Source organism: Anas platyrhynchos, chromosome 4, assembly GCF_047663525.1.
Source record: "Anas platyrhynchos isolate ZD024472 breed Pekin duck chromosome 4, IASCAAS_PekinDuck_T2T, whole genome shotgun sequence".
NCBI classification, from domain to species: Eukaryota; Metazoa; Chordata; class Aves; order Anseriformes; family Anatidae; genus Anas; species Anas platyrhynchos.
Window position 1 is genome coordinate 60222361 of NC_092590.1, and position 13988 is coordinate 60236348.

The 13988-nt window shown below is 37.9% G+C and overlaps 1 long non-coding RNA gene across 2 annotated transcripts; it reads right to left on the minus strand.

Moving 5' to 3' along the window:
- Nucleotides 1-779: 779 nt before the first annotated feature.
- LOC106017026 (uncharacterized) lies at nt 780-13746 on the minus strand. 2 transcript variants are annotated; one of them, XR_011809219.1, is made up of 3 exons: nt 13650-13746; nt 3265-3371; nt 780-1081 (listed from the first exon to the last, which is right to left on the minus strand). It is a non-coding gene; the product is annotated as an uncharacterized lncRNA (long non-coding RNA). The 2 variants fall into 2 exon arrangements; XR_003497065.3 differs by lacking the exon at nt 780-1081 and adding an exon at nt 1542-2438.
- Between the last annotated feature and the right edge of the window lie 242 nt (nt 13747-13988).

The following is a 13988-nucleotide window of genomic DNA, read 5'->3' on the forward strand; positions in this document are numbered from 1 at the left end:
TGCCTGGAGCACCTGCTGCCCTCCTTCTGCACTGACCTTGGGGGCTGCAGGGCTGGTTCTCACTCCTCTCTCCCAGCTGCTGTTGCACAGCAGTATTTTCCCTTTCTTAAATCTGCTCTCACAGAGGCACAAACAACATTGCTCACTGGCTTGGCTCTGGGTAGTGGCAGGTTCCTTTGCAACCAGATGAAACTATCCCTTATCTAACATGGGGTAGCTTCTAGGTTTTTCTTGCAGAGGCTACCCCATGCAGCCTCCCACCACCAAAACCTTGCCACATAAACCCACTACAGGTGTTTTCTTTTCTTCTATTTGTAACAATAGCAAATGAGAAAAGATTGTGTTCACCAAACTGAGGAAGATCATGTCCCACTTTTTCCCAGAAGCCTATTGATTTGATGTTGTGGGTGACCTGTGTTCATTCCAGCTTCTCAATAACCAGAATTTACTACATTTTTGATTGATGTTACCAACAGAGTGCACAGAGATCTATGCTGGGGTTGCACATTGCTGTCGCTGAAAGAATTATGAACTTCACTCAGAAAAGAGAAGCAGCAATATATTTATTGATGAAAACAGTGATTTAGCAAAGCTTAATCATGAATAAGATGATGATTTAACAAAGCTCTAATGGTAAACGTGACATTAACAAGATCCGTTATGTCAAGGTCACTTGATTATATACTGCATAGGGGACAGGGTCAGACTAAAAGCATCAGAGAGACCCTCACATTGAGTTACAAGGTTCAAAATGAAGTCTCTTGTCATCCAAACTCCAAAGAGTCAAGATACAACTGGATCCTATCCCAATCCCAGATTTAACGATTTATGCCTAAAGGATTATATGCACAATCAATCCTTTCTATCACTCAGCTAAGACTACAAAGCTTCAGCATGCTTAGCAAATCACTTGCAAAGTTTCAACAAGCTAGCTATTAGTCACTTACCCAGTATCTGTCAGAGGTAAGGAATCTCTCAACCTCAAGGAGTAACCTTGAGTCATCTCTCTCTTCAAGAAGATCCTGGCACACTGGCACACAGCCTGCAGTACAGGAGAGCTCAATAGGCTGTGGGATGTTCCCTGTTTATGGGGTAAGATGATTGACTATTAGTCATATTTACATACCAGTCATATATATATATATATATATGGTTGGTACATGCTTCTATAGCCCTTGGATCTATCTCCCCCAAATCCACTTGGAGCCTGGTTCAATTATCATGACCAGACGTATTCTTCATGTTTGCCTGATGGTTATCATCCATGCAGGGCTATGGGTGAAGGGTTACATCAGGGGTGGCCCAGGGGAGTACACCACCACAGCTGTTCAATATGGATATGAATATGAAATAAACAGTATGGGAAAAAAAAAAAAAAAGGATGAGTAATAAGGTAACATAGATGTTAGACATAAAATTACTCATTACAGTTAAATTTAAAACTGCAAAGAATCAGATCTGAAGATTTTGAATGAATAGACAGATCATGGCAAATCAAATGACTTGACGATAAGTGAAAAGAATTGTTCATGGGGAGAAAATCCTAAGTGTGCCTGTAACAGAATGGTCTCTGAATAAGCTACAACTCAAGAAAGATATCCTGGAGTCACTGTGGATGGCTTTCTGAACTACGGTTTGTAACCACTATAGTTAGCAGTAGTCAAAAAAAAAAAAAAAAAAGTAAACAAAGAAAACAAAACTATAGCACCATGTAAATACAGAGTCTGTTCATTCCTTGAATGATATATAAGGTTTTAGTTATCCCATAGCAGAAACGAATGGCAAAAAAACTTCCAGGGGATTGGAGGCTTTCTATATGAGAAAAGACTAAGCAAACTAAGATTTGTCAGCTTGGAAAAAGATTTTCTGAAGAAAGGAAGACTTATGATGCCTTGGAAAACTGTTTTATAAGGAAGAAATAGTTACAACAGCAATACATATTACTCCAGTCTTTGAGTCATTAATCGTACACAGAGGGCGAATAGGAAATTATTATGACAGTTTATAGGATATTAAATATAACACTTAGTAATAACAATTAACAATGTATATAATTATAACAATGTAACAATACACTATAACAATTAATTATAGGCACTTTCTACAATTATTACAGCATTATTAAACTGTGGGACAGCACCACACAATGCTGTGAAAGCTGAAAGTTAGTGATTTCCAGAAAGGACTGGAGAAATTCCAGGGCCATCAACAGCTAGTAAACATAATGCTTTTGGTCCAGTATGGGCTGCAGAAGTTCTATTTGTTTGACAGACAATGAGAGAAAACCTAGGAAAGACATTTTATCCTTTGGCTTTTTAAACTCTAAGTATCCAATAATGGTCACTGTCAATGAAAGACCACTCGTCTAATCAGTGAAAGACACTGATCTTCAGTTTGACCCAATATGGCAGTTTTTATATTCTGTTGCCTATAAAGTCCTGTAGGAAATGAAAGTAGACATGTATTATTAAAGTAGAGATGTATATAAAGAAGAGCAATCTGAAAAAAAAAAAAAAAGAAATAAGTATAAAGTATCGGTGTTAGAATCAAAAATGTTTTATCAAATTATGTCCTGTAAGTTCAAAGGTTTTACACAACAGGGATGTTTTCATGAAAATCCATCCCATAAATTAACTGCACAGCCAATGTTAGAGTCCCAACCTCTTGTAAAAGACAAAACATGATTTTTAGTGCCTCTGAAAGCATGTAATTTCATTTATGATCTCCTAAAAAGTTGTTCTAGTAGGAAGAAAAAGCTCTAAATTACATTATCTATTTTCTAGCAGGTTATACAGCTGGATCATTTGTTTTTGAAAAACAATGAGTTACATTAATCAATAGATTTTGACTCAGTGTTCCTCCACTCTTTTATTACAGTTGATTGCAGACCATCACTCTTTCCAGAGACAACTCTAAGGCTTGGAGAACATCAGGTGATTTTCCTCTCAGTAAGGATTTTAACTACTCAGGAATAACCTTCAGAATTTTAACTCTATCATAAATCAGGACATACTCTGAACTGTGGTCCAGGTGGTGCCATCTGTTCCACACAGTCCCCTTTACTTCTGAGGAGTGCGAGAGAGCGACAAAGTCTAGGCTATATGGGAATGCTGAAATTAAACAGTGCCACTGGCTATACTACATCTATGTCAGACAAAATAGCAGTTTGGGCTTGTAATAATAGAATAAAAACCATTCAGTCAAATGTCAGTATTAAATGGTTTTAATTTTTGAAATCTTGATGTTGATCAGGATGATACTTACAATATTTTGGACCCTTTGAAGCCATCAATTACTTTGTCACTAGTGTCAGTGGGGCCAGGGTTTCACCTCCAATCTCCAGGAAATAAATATTTCTGAAAGGAATTATCCTGAAAGAAAGGAGAGAAAATATTTTGACACAGAGAGGAGATATAATGACTAACTTGGCAATGTTTGCTTATGCATTCTGCTATATGAGAAGTATCTCAGATGTAATCACTTCAAATTATTATTTTGAAGTCATATTTACTGCTGATCTCCTTTCTCAGAATCCTTGACAGTTCTTGTCAATAATACAGAAACCTAATATTTACACAGGATTTATTACAGTCGATGTAGGAACAGAAACAAATCTTAATTGGTTATATAACACTGATTTTCTGTGAAACTTAGACAAGGCAAGTTCTGAGGAACTTGCTCAAAATGACCATCTTTCTCAAGCTTATTTTATTTCTGTATGTTGGAATGATCACTTTGCTTTCTGTTATGTTGTCTCTATTATTTTCTTACTCTCCTAGCTATGTTGTGACCTTCCCCGCAGAGAATATCTGCATTTCCTTGACTAGTGAAGCCCTAGTTCCTGTACCTAACTCTGTCTACCATGAAGTGATTGAAAACCTGGCCTCGTTGCTTCCTGCTGCCAGCCGCACAGCAGGCACTGGTAGGCAGGGCTCCTACACTTGGGGCTTCCTTCTTGTGTTTCATGCAAGCAGCTGTATATTTCCACAGGCATGTTCTTTGCTGTTTGGGAATCTCAAATAAGACTGCTGTTTCTTGAGCCTTACTCTTCCTCTGAGTTATCAAAGTACCTTCAAGTTAATAAAAAGCTGTATTCCAACATTTAAAATAAAAAGGAATGGAGGTCTCTGTTTTAATGTAGAATGCTCAGATTTAGTTGTTTGTGATCTCATGGACATTGCTACAAATTTCAGGCATATTTTTAAAAGAATACTGTAATTCTGAAAATAAATTTTGCATGTAAAATTGGTACTTATTGGTATAATCTGCCTCTCTCTCTTCGGTATTATGTCTGAAGTAAAAATAAAGAAAAACAGCTTTGGTCTGGGTCTCAGATGCCTATATTCATAAGATTTAAATGAAATTGCACTTCTTCTCTCCTTTTCCCTTTGAGGGCACTAGCCCAGTCAGCCCTACTGAAAAGGAAAGGGCTACAAGAAACAGAAAGAGAGGGAAAACAAAAAAGTCTGGGGGGTATCAATGGAACATATGACAGAATTTGGAGGTTACAAAACTGAAAATGAGTTAAAAGGGTGCAGACGGGGACCTGAGGCAGAGCGATCCTGACAACACCCATTGCCCCTGAGGGTGTCTGCAGAGGTATGTCTGTCCGTACGTACAGAGCATGTGTGACTGGGATCTTCCTCTCACTGCAGAAAGGGCATGCACCAGGGGACCCCACAAACCACACCATTAGCACACCTGCACCCACTTCTCTGAGGAGGATCTTCCCAACCAACATCCCCAGTCAGCTCCAGCATGAGATCCAGGAATCCAACCTGCTTCACCAGGATTGCCTACTTCTCAAGGGGGAAAGATGGCTTCTTGTCTTGTGTTACTTTACATAGTGTCTAAATACCTTGGCAGAGGGTCTGCCCCTTAGTGCCTTTTCCATTGCTGGTGAATTCATGTCATTTAGATCAATAGGAGTTTTAGATCAATGGAATCTGGATCTTTGTGTATGCTATCTCTGTATAGTTAGCAGTGCAGTTGCTGATAGACTTCAGAGCCACCCAGATACTCACAGGTTTCTTCAAAAGTACTTGCCTCTAGATAAACAGAAACACAAAGATTTTCACTGCGCTTTCACACTGTTTCTGACCACCAGATCCCTTCATGTCCGTCTATGAAAATGCCCAGCTGAAACTCCTTATGGTTTTTGTCTTATGCAGTGCAAAACAGCACAGTCCTCCCAGTTTTAAACCAAGACATTGGGTATTGTATTGCCTATGTCAGCCATGCTTACTCCAGCTGGTTTGATGCAATTTGTTACCTGCAATTTCAAATTTCCTTTCTGGAACATGTAATCAGAGAGAAACATTGGCCAGATGTCATCTTAAAATTGGACTATTCTAGTCTATTAATTGCTGGGTAAAAGGTAAAATACATGAAAACAAAGGTTTAAAACTCCAGAAAGGAGTACAGCATTCCTTTTTTACCTAAAGCTGTAAAGAACTTTCTCAGTGCTGACAGACAGAAAAGCAATCATTAAGCTCAGTCAGTTGGTTATATAGTATTATACCTTGTTTTAAAGCAAGTTGTATGGGTTTTGTCCACAATTTGTCACTTCCCAGCTTGATATTTCACAGATTACACTAACTTTGTCAGAACATATTCTAATTCAGAAAATGACAAGTATAAAAACCTGTGCCCTTGCTGAAAAATTGCATCCAGGCTTAAATCTAGATAATTATACCCCTGAGCGGTAACTGGCATTAGTATTTCTACCTGCAGCTGGTCAGGTTTTGGACTGTGAACACACACGAAGGACTAATTGCAGCAGTTCTAAATACTGCTACTGTTGTTAGGACATTAGATTGGCATGAGAGAGCTAACCTGTACACTGAGAGCAAAACCAGGTACAGAGATCAGACAGCAAGTCATCCTACTATACTTGATTTCATTGCTTCATATGTACACCAGTCATTTCTTACTGTAAACTCCCACTCAACCCATCCTTCTCAAAACTGTCATTGCAAACTGAGGGACATTTTCAATGAATATCGTAGAATATCCCGAGATGAAAGGGACCTATAAGGATCACCAAGTCCAACTCCCGGCTCTACACAGGACCACCCAAAAAGCAGAGGTCTGAGAGCATTGTCCTAATGCTTCTTAAACTCCATCAGGCTTGGTGCTGTGACCACTGCTCTGGTGAGCCTGTTCCAATGTCTGATGACACCCCCAGTGAAGAACCTTACTTCTATGTATATTGTACTTAAATCAGAGAATAACCTAATGAGGCTTCTGACTTGCTTTCAGTAAATTACTTCAGACTGATTAAATGTCTTTGTTATAGTTATAAATAGTATTCATAGGACCCTTATTCTCTTCTAATCCTAAACTATGAACAATAGAGATTATCCTCTAGATTAACTGTCCTATATCTGAACCAGAAACAATGCTCACTCAGAATTTAATTCTGGAAAAATGCAGATTCTTATGATTTCATTATGTTAGTTACCATTTGTTCAAATAATAAACGTACACTCTCTGACTTCATGAATAATTTACCTTTTAGAGAAAATAAACATGGCCTGCAATTAGGGAGGGGGACATCACAAGGTCTGATTCATATGCTAATCCAAACTTATACTTGCATAACTCTGTTGAACTCCATGGAGTTACAGTGACTCAGAAATGGAATAACATAATGACAAATTAGGCCCAGCAGAGTTTAAAACGGCCTTCATCTTATTTGAAATTGCATGACTGAAACTCAGTTGAGCTAGATCCCACAAAAAGGCCATAAAGGAGAATCGCAGTGCCACACCCCGAGAACTGTAGGAAAAGAATTTGGGTGAAATTAAGTAATGCAAAAACTCAATGTTATACCTGTAGGAACTATAATGAATTTACAATATTCTTAATATTTGAGATGGAACTGGGAGAGGGAAGGTAAATCTGTAATGACTAATAGTCAACAGTACAGTGTGCCCATGTGGAAAGGCAAAGTTATCTTTCAAAGGTATTATGTGAAATATTGTTGGTAGATAAGAAAGTATTCATGGCATCTATATAAGACACTTCCAAAATTTTCTTTGAGACAGTCTATCACAATTCTGGTCACTCATGTTCAAGAGCAATCACATTCTAGCTGGAATAAGTACAGGGGGTAGCAACCAGTACAATCAGAAGTTTAAGCACCCTGTGTTACAGGGAACACTAAAAGAATTCTTGGCTTTTTGAATCTCTTAGAAAAAAGGCCAAGAGGGGATATGTTTGCTCTGTGTAAACACATCATAGAGTTAAACATTAGAGACAGAAGAGCTGTTTAAGCTAAAGGAAAAAAGTGTGCAGAAGAGTAAAACAGGTGGTCATGGAAGCAACTCGGATCAAGAATTATTAAAAGTTCTTACCTGTCAGAGGAGAGCATTTCTGAAACAGTTTTACAATAGAGGCCTTGGAGCTCTTCTGCATGGCAGTGGGCTGCAGGACAGGATGTCCCCTTGGGCAGGGACACCTCTCAAGGTCATGCCTGATACAGAGACCCCTTACTCCTTGTGAGAGATTCCTTGCTGTAACAGATCCTTGGTAAGTACTTACTAAATTCTGTAAGCTTCATTAGGATCGTATCTTAGTTTGATTGTGCATGTATAATCCTTGAACATAAACCGTTGATCAAGTCTGGGACTAGGAGTGGATGTAGCCATACCTAGGCTCCTTACCTCTTCAGTTCAAGGAGTTTAGGAAGCAAGAGGATGTACTCTGAACCTCGTGGTTTGACCAGAGGGTCCCCCTGACACGTCTGACTTACCCTGTCCCCTGTGCAGTGAATAAGCATACCTTGCCATCTCCAAACTTAAGTCAATGTCTTATTTACGATTAAGCTTTGTTAGATCATTACATTATATCTGCTGCTTTCTCTCTTACAAGTGAAGTATGCAATTTCATCCACAAAAAGTTCTCACAAGGTTTAAAATAACCAAGCTGTAGAAGCTACTGTGGGTCACTGTTTCTTCCATTGGCAGAACATTAGACACATTAGACCTGGAAGATTCAAGTTTGTGTTACCTCATTCCCTTAGCTGGGAGATGGAGAGTAACTGTGCCTCATGAGATACAAACAGTTCGTTCCCACCTGCCAGTTCTTAGTGCTCTCTAGTGCTCAGGCCCTGTGTGGCAATGGGACAGCAGGGCAAAGGGATGCTCTTTTGGTCTTTCATTTGGAAGCTCTTCTATCTTGCACAAAATGACTCCATAGTTATGGAGCCCTGCAGTTCTCCTTGGAGAAGCAAACCATGCCCCAGTAATGTGAATAATTGCTACAAAGAGCAAGAATCTCTTGACAATTTTTGCTGCTCAGTGCTTCTAATTAAGACAGAGTAAGATGTTGCTGGCCAGAAAGCTTTCCTAGTGGGTATTTTAATACTGGCATGACCAGCTAGAGTTGACTATAAGATTGGGGTAGCTACCTTTGAATTTAATTTTTAAAAGTGACACTATGCAGAAAAAACAAGAGTACCTCTGCCCATTTATGAATTTGCCTTTTAGATGGAATGCATTTTAGCTAACTAAATTTGATTCTAAAAGGCAGAGTGCTGGAATTTAAGCCAATTTAAATAAGATTTGCTTCAGTGATTCTAAGGAATCACGTTTTATACAGAAAGGTTTTCAGCATGATAGATGGAATTTTGCACACATTTTAGTAAGCTGCTCAGATTATTGCCTTATATGTTATCAAGATACAGCAGTATATTGTGTTAGCATGCTGTCAAGTTAAATAGAAAATATTCTGGTATTTCTCTTTAACAAACTCTTTCCATGTACATACTTCACTTAGGGAAAGGGGTTAATTGGTTTATGTTCACTGAAATATTTTACAGAAAACAATTCAACTTTATTGCAAAATGAAAACATCTTTTTGGGGAACTTCATGCTAGTGCTATAAGGATTGTCATTATGTTGAGCATTCAGTGGTAAATGTGTCTCACTGGAAGTGAGAAAGAAAGTCTATAAAGTCAATATACTGTCATGCCAAATATCTTCCCAAAGCAAGATGGGCTGCCAATTCCTCCTAAAGAAATCTCAAAGGGAATTAAATTATATTCTTTACTACCTAAAAGTCCCTAAACACAGGTTAGAGCAGGTTTTACAAGATGCAGTGCTTGCAATTCTATGCAAGTACATCTAAAAGAGCACCTTGCAATGCTTGCAACTGCCTCACTCTCATCTAAACCACCTAGTGAGCAGTGACAAGTGACCAAGGTGAAAGAGTTCACAACAATAAACTATTAAGTAGCCTTATACAACACCCATTAAAATCAACAGAATTCTTTCCAGGGACTTCAGTAAGAACTGAATTGCATCTTTTAGGAATAATGATAAGAAATAAGGAAACAGGATCTTGTAAGATATAAAGAGGACTGGGGGTGCTGGGGTCTTGTTCTCCTCCCTCCTCCACCCCTCTTCCGCCCCCCGCCCCCCCCAACAGGGCATTTTAGCTTCTGTTTACAATGGCAATTATAGTGGAGAGCATAAAGGAAAACATAAATTTCAAACATGCAAAAGGATAATTTAATTCCTCATCAAGACTAAAGAAATTAAAGGAAATTTTTGGAAGTATGAAAGCAGACGTTATGTTAGAACTTATTCTAGTCATTTAAACATTAGGCTATTTTGTTTATTTGTAAGGGAGCAGGTGAAGCTCCATGACTGCTACTCAGTGATGGAACCACAGACTTCAAGCTCAGGAGGCCAAAATCATTTTGTTATTCACTTTGTTGCTTCAAAGCAAAGTAAGCTATTGTGTATTATTCCTTTGGTGTGAAGTAATTTTTTTATATTTTTTTTTGCTGTTACAAGACCATGAGCCAAAGCTGGTAGGAATCCTTTTTAAATTGAACAAGTCACACCAACCTGAACACTCACTGAAGATGTCTATAATCACTAAATACCTTATCAGACCTTCCTTTGTCTTTTTTTCTCCCACTATTTTTCCCAACCAACAACCACTAAGTTTCCCTGTGAAACAAAAATAAAATAATAATTAATTTTTTAAAATTGAATATATATTTGTTTTGAGAAAACACATAAAAAATCTCTCCACATAAAACAGAGTATCATTGACCATTAATCTAAATACTAAGGTGAATATCCAGGAGCCATTTTCCCTTTTCATCATCACTGCCACATCTCCAAGTATATTAGTCGTGTAGTCTCACATTTTTGGACTATTTGCAGTATAAGAAGAAATATTTGCCTAACTCTACCTAGTGGCTTCAACTCAAGAGGACAGAAATGTTGGGTATAAATCGCCTCTGTCCATGGCTGGTGGAAGCCAAAGGAAAAGCCCATTTTACTGTCTCCACTGTTCAACCAATAGTACTTCTATTTGGTGTATTGCTCAGGAAACCTCCCATTGCCTCTCTTCTTCCTAGGAGATTTTGAAGACTGTGACAGTCCATAGTCACCCTGGGGTCAGGACAAGAATTTCTCAAAGGGCTGAACAAGAGAGCTATAGAGTGAACATGAAGCACAGGAGGCCTTTACCCCTTCGCTGTTTCTTGCTTTGAGAGGAATGAGCTTGTCTATATAGCTAGTATGCTTACTCCTGATTGCAATGAGATCATTAACAGCCTGGTGGCAAATTCAACTTACATATTTTGGAATTATGTCAGTTGTACTGCTTAAGTGATGCTAAAAATAGACAGAAGTTATTATTCATATTAAAGGTGAGCAGACATTGATCACAAGAAAATTTTATCAGCTTAGGAACAGTTAACTGCTGAATGACTGTTTTCAGACATCCGCCTATATGAGTCTAAGTTTTCTAAGAAAGCATGCAGTTAAATGCACATCTGTCCTCTCTTGCATTAATGTTCTTCATACAGTGACTATTGGTTGTTTTAAAGCATGCATTATATGAGCAGTTCTACTTTTACAACAAGAGATTAGAAATCTGATCTTTTTTTGAGTCAATTTTTGCAAGAGAAGCATTTTACACTCTGAAGAGTTCTATCTAAATCACTAGAAATATCACAAGCTTCTGTACAACACAAAGATGTTAGAGTGTAATGTAAAATAATTACAATTTGGATAAGGATCAGTGAAGCCAAAATAAGTCAAGTTACTTAGAGGCAATCTTTAGATTGTCTTCAGTACAATGCTTTTATATAATATATTTCAAATTTTACAATGTTTGTAGATAGCTTGTAGATGAAATTGTTCAATATTTTTCAGTAAAACATTTTTCATTTGTATATACGTACCTGCAGAGTAAATGATTTGGTGATCCCAATTAATTGCTAAACGAAATTAACGCTGTTCAGGCAACTGCAGTTCTACATTTCTTATGTCTCAGTTGCATTCTGAATTTCTTGTAAAGCACTTCTTTTGAAAATACAATACACACACTGCGAGTTCTTCCCTTCTGAGATATCCGTATTCCAATGTAGGCACACGTGATACACAGGAAAAAATTTAGAACTGCATATCACTAGTAAGGGAATCAATGATGAAAGCCTTTCTGAAAGCAAATACATTTCAAGCAGCATTGAAAGGACCCATTTTTGACCTAAGTGGTTAGCCCAAGGGCTATTTCAGGTAGGAGGTGAAGCTGATAATAGTGTCAGATACTTCTTCTGTGTCATCCTGTTTATTTACAAAGAATGCACAAGGTCTGGTTTCCCTGAATGCAGCAGAAATCAAACAGCAGGAGATACAGTTTCTTTGCCCATGGGGTCAAGACTCTTTCTAGCTAGCACTTAGCCCAAAAGATCTTTCTCTAAGCTTTTCACAAAACTACATTCATGATGTTTGTTCTCACTGTGTCCTCAAATGCTTTTCTCTCAACTTCTCTACCTTTTCTCTTGTTACTCTCAGAGACAGATCCATTCACTTTTACCAAGCAGTGTCACCACAGCGTGCCCATCTAAGAAAAACCCTCTGAAATCATAGGACTTCCCAGTGCAAAGATGACATCTGGGCATCTCTATTTCATTTATCCAGTTCTATGTATTCTTTACCTTACACACACACATATTTATTAGTCATGACTATCAGATTGACTAGATTTCACACAACTCATAAGCACACAAATCTCTACACATGAAAAGATGGTTTGTTTCAATCATGCAACATACTTGGAAGTATAAAAAATAAAAAATTATTTTTTAAAAAAGACCGGATTTTATTGCTCTTAGGCAAGTTTGCTGGCATTTAATTACATAGTCTTATTGGGTAAATCCTAAAAGGCTCAACATACAGCTGGCAGGCTTGGAGCAGAGAAAGACGTATTTTTAAATCTTTCCAATATTAAGCTTTTTGAAGGAATGATTTCTGACATAATGTAGACAGACAGACAGTACTGCCTAAAACTGCAGAGAGGCCTCCCAGTGCCTTAGAACTAACTCTGCAGCTCCCATGCTGTTACCATGCTCTCAGTAGATTTTCTTTCCCAAATCCCTGTACCTGGTTAAGGCAGCCAGCGCTTTCAGGTACAGTGAGTATAGCTGCTTTTCTTGAACAAAGCTTTCCACTTCCAAAACTGCCACTAAAGTAAACAATATATTTTCAGCAACCATTTACATATAAAATGTAAACTGTATTGATTCTATCTTGACTAATTTGTCTGAAACATATTGCTGTAGGTCCACAGACACTAGAAGAGAATTCAATTAATTGCTTCACCTCTTTCATGTATAAAAGCATAATAGAAAGTAAGTGTATAGGTGTTAATAAAAATGCCTTTTCTGTTTCTGTATGTGTCTGACTTCTTGACTGTTGCACAGCATAGCTGCAATGGACCAGCCAGAGATACAATGTGGAGGACAACTACACAGCATGTGATTTTTATGCTGTCATCCCCAGCTGTCTATTTGCAGTTTTCATTTGCACTGATGCTCACTGCTAAACCAGACACTTATGCTTGAAACAGCATTTTTATGGGCTTTATCTATAGCACCCTCTGAACCAGAAATCATGTGGAGTTTTTATGCAAAGGGTAATTCTTAGCCTATAGCTAGGAACGATCATACTAAAATGCACACTCCTAAATATTAGTTTGTCAATGGTAAGTGACAAAAACATTAAATGAACTGTTTTGTATTAGTTTGGCCATAATGATTAATTTCTTGCTTGACAAAATATTGTGGTTATAGGGCCAAATGTAGAAGATATTGATTTTTTTATTATTTTTTTTAGCTTTTCTTCAGGCCACATGAGTTATATTCACCAGGTTTACTTACCACCATGAGGCTTTCTCTACAAAGCAGTATTGATGATCTCACACCCGGTGAACGACAGCGAGGACCATTAGACAACCAAGCAAAGTTAATTGTCTTTTAGTATGAGCAAAGACTTCAGCATTTACTCTGTAATCTAAAGTCCATTAAAATAGAGCAAATCAAAACACAAATACTATTTTCCTTCCATTTTACCTGTGTGGAATGCTAAAATTATTATGCTCAAATTAATACCACCTTAGCTTCTCTTGCAGAGGTGGTTCTGGGTACAAGCAGCTTAGTAGGAAAGCCAGTTTAAGGACATTTTGTCCCTTTTCTCAGTCACAACCACTCTTTTCCTCCCTTGCCCCATGGTGCACCAGGTACTCCTGGAATGTTGTTTCCCAATTTTATTTTTGCCAGAATAACTATTCTGGAGATGTACAGTAAACTGAATCAGTATCTGACCTGGCATGAAATAACCCACCTTTCTGCTGTTCTAACCAGAAGACTAGCCCTAATGCTGCCAGGTAGATGATTTTGGAGCAATGTAGGGGTAGGTACCAAAGACTCTTTAAGACTCCTCTTAAAACACCTGTACCAAGGCTTAATTGTCTCCTCTTTAGAGCAGCCTTCAGAAATTAAAGGAAATCATTCTGCTGACAGCCAGGAACCTGGTCTGCAAATAGGTATGGCTTCAGTAAATTGGTAAATACATATCTTTTCTTTCTGATAAAAACACTTTCATCAGAGTAAAGATTTAATCATTTGCATTTCTTACGTTGCTCTGTAGACTGTTACTCTCTATCCATAAATATAGGTTGTG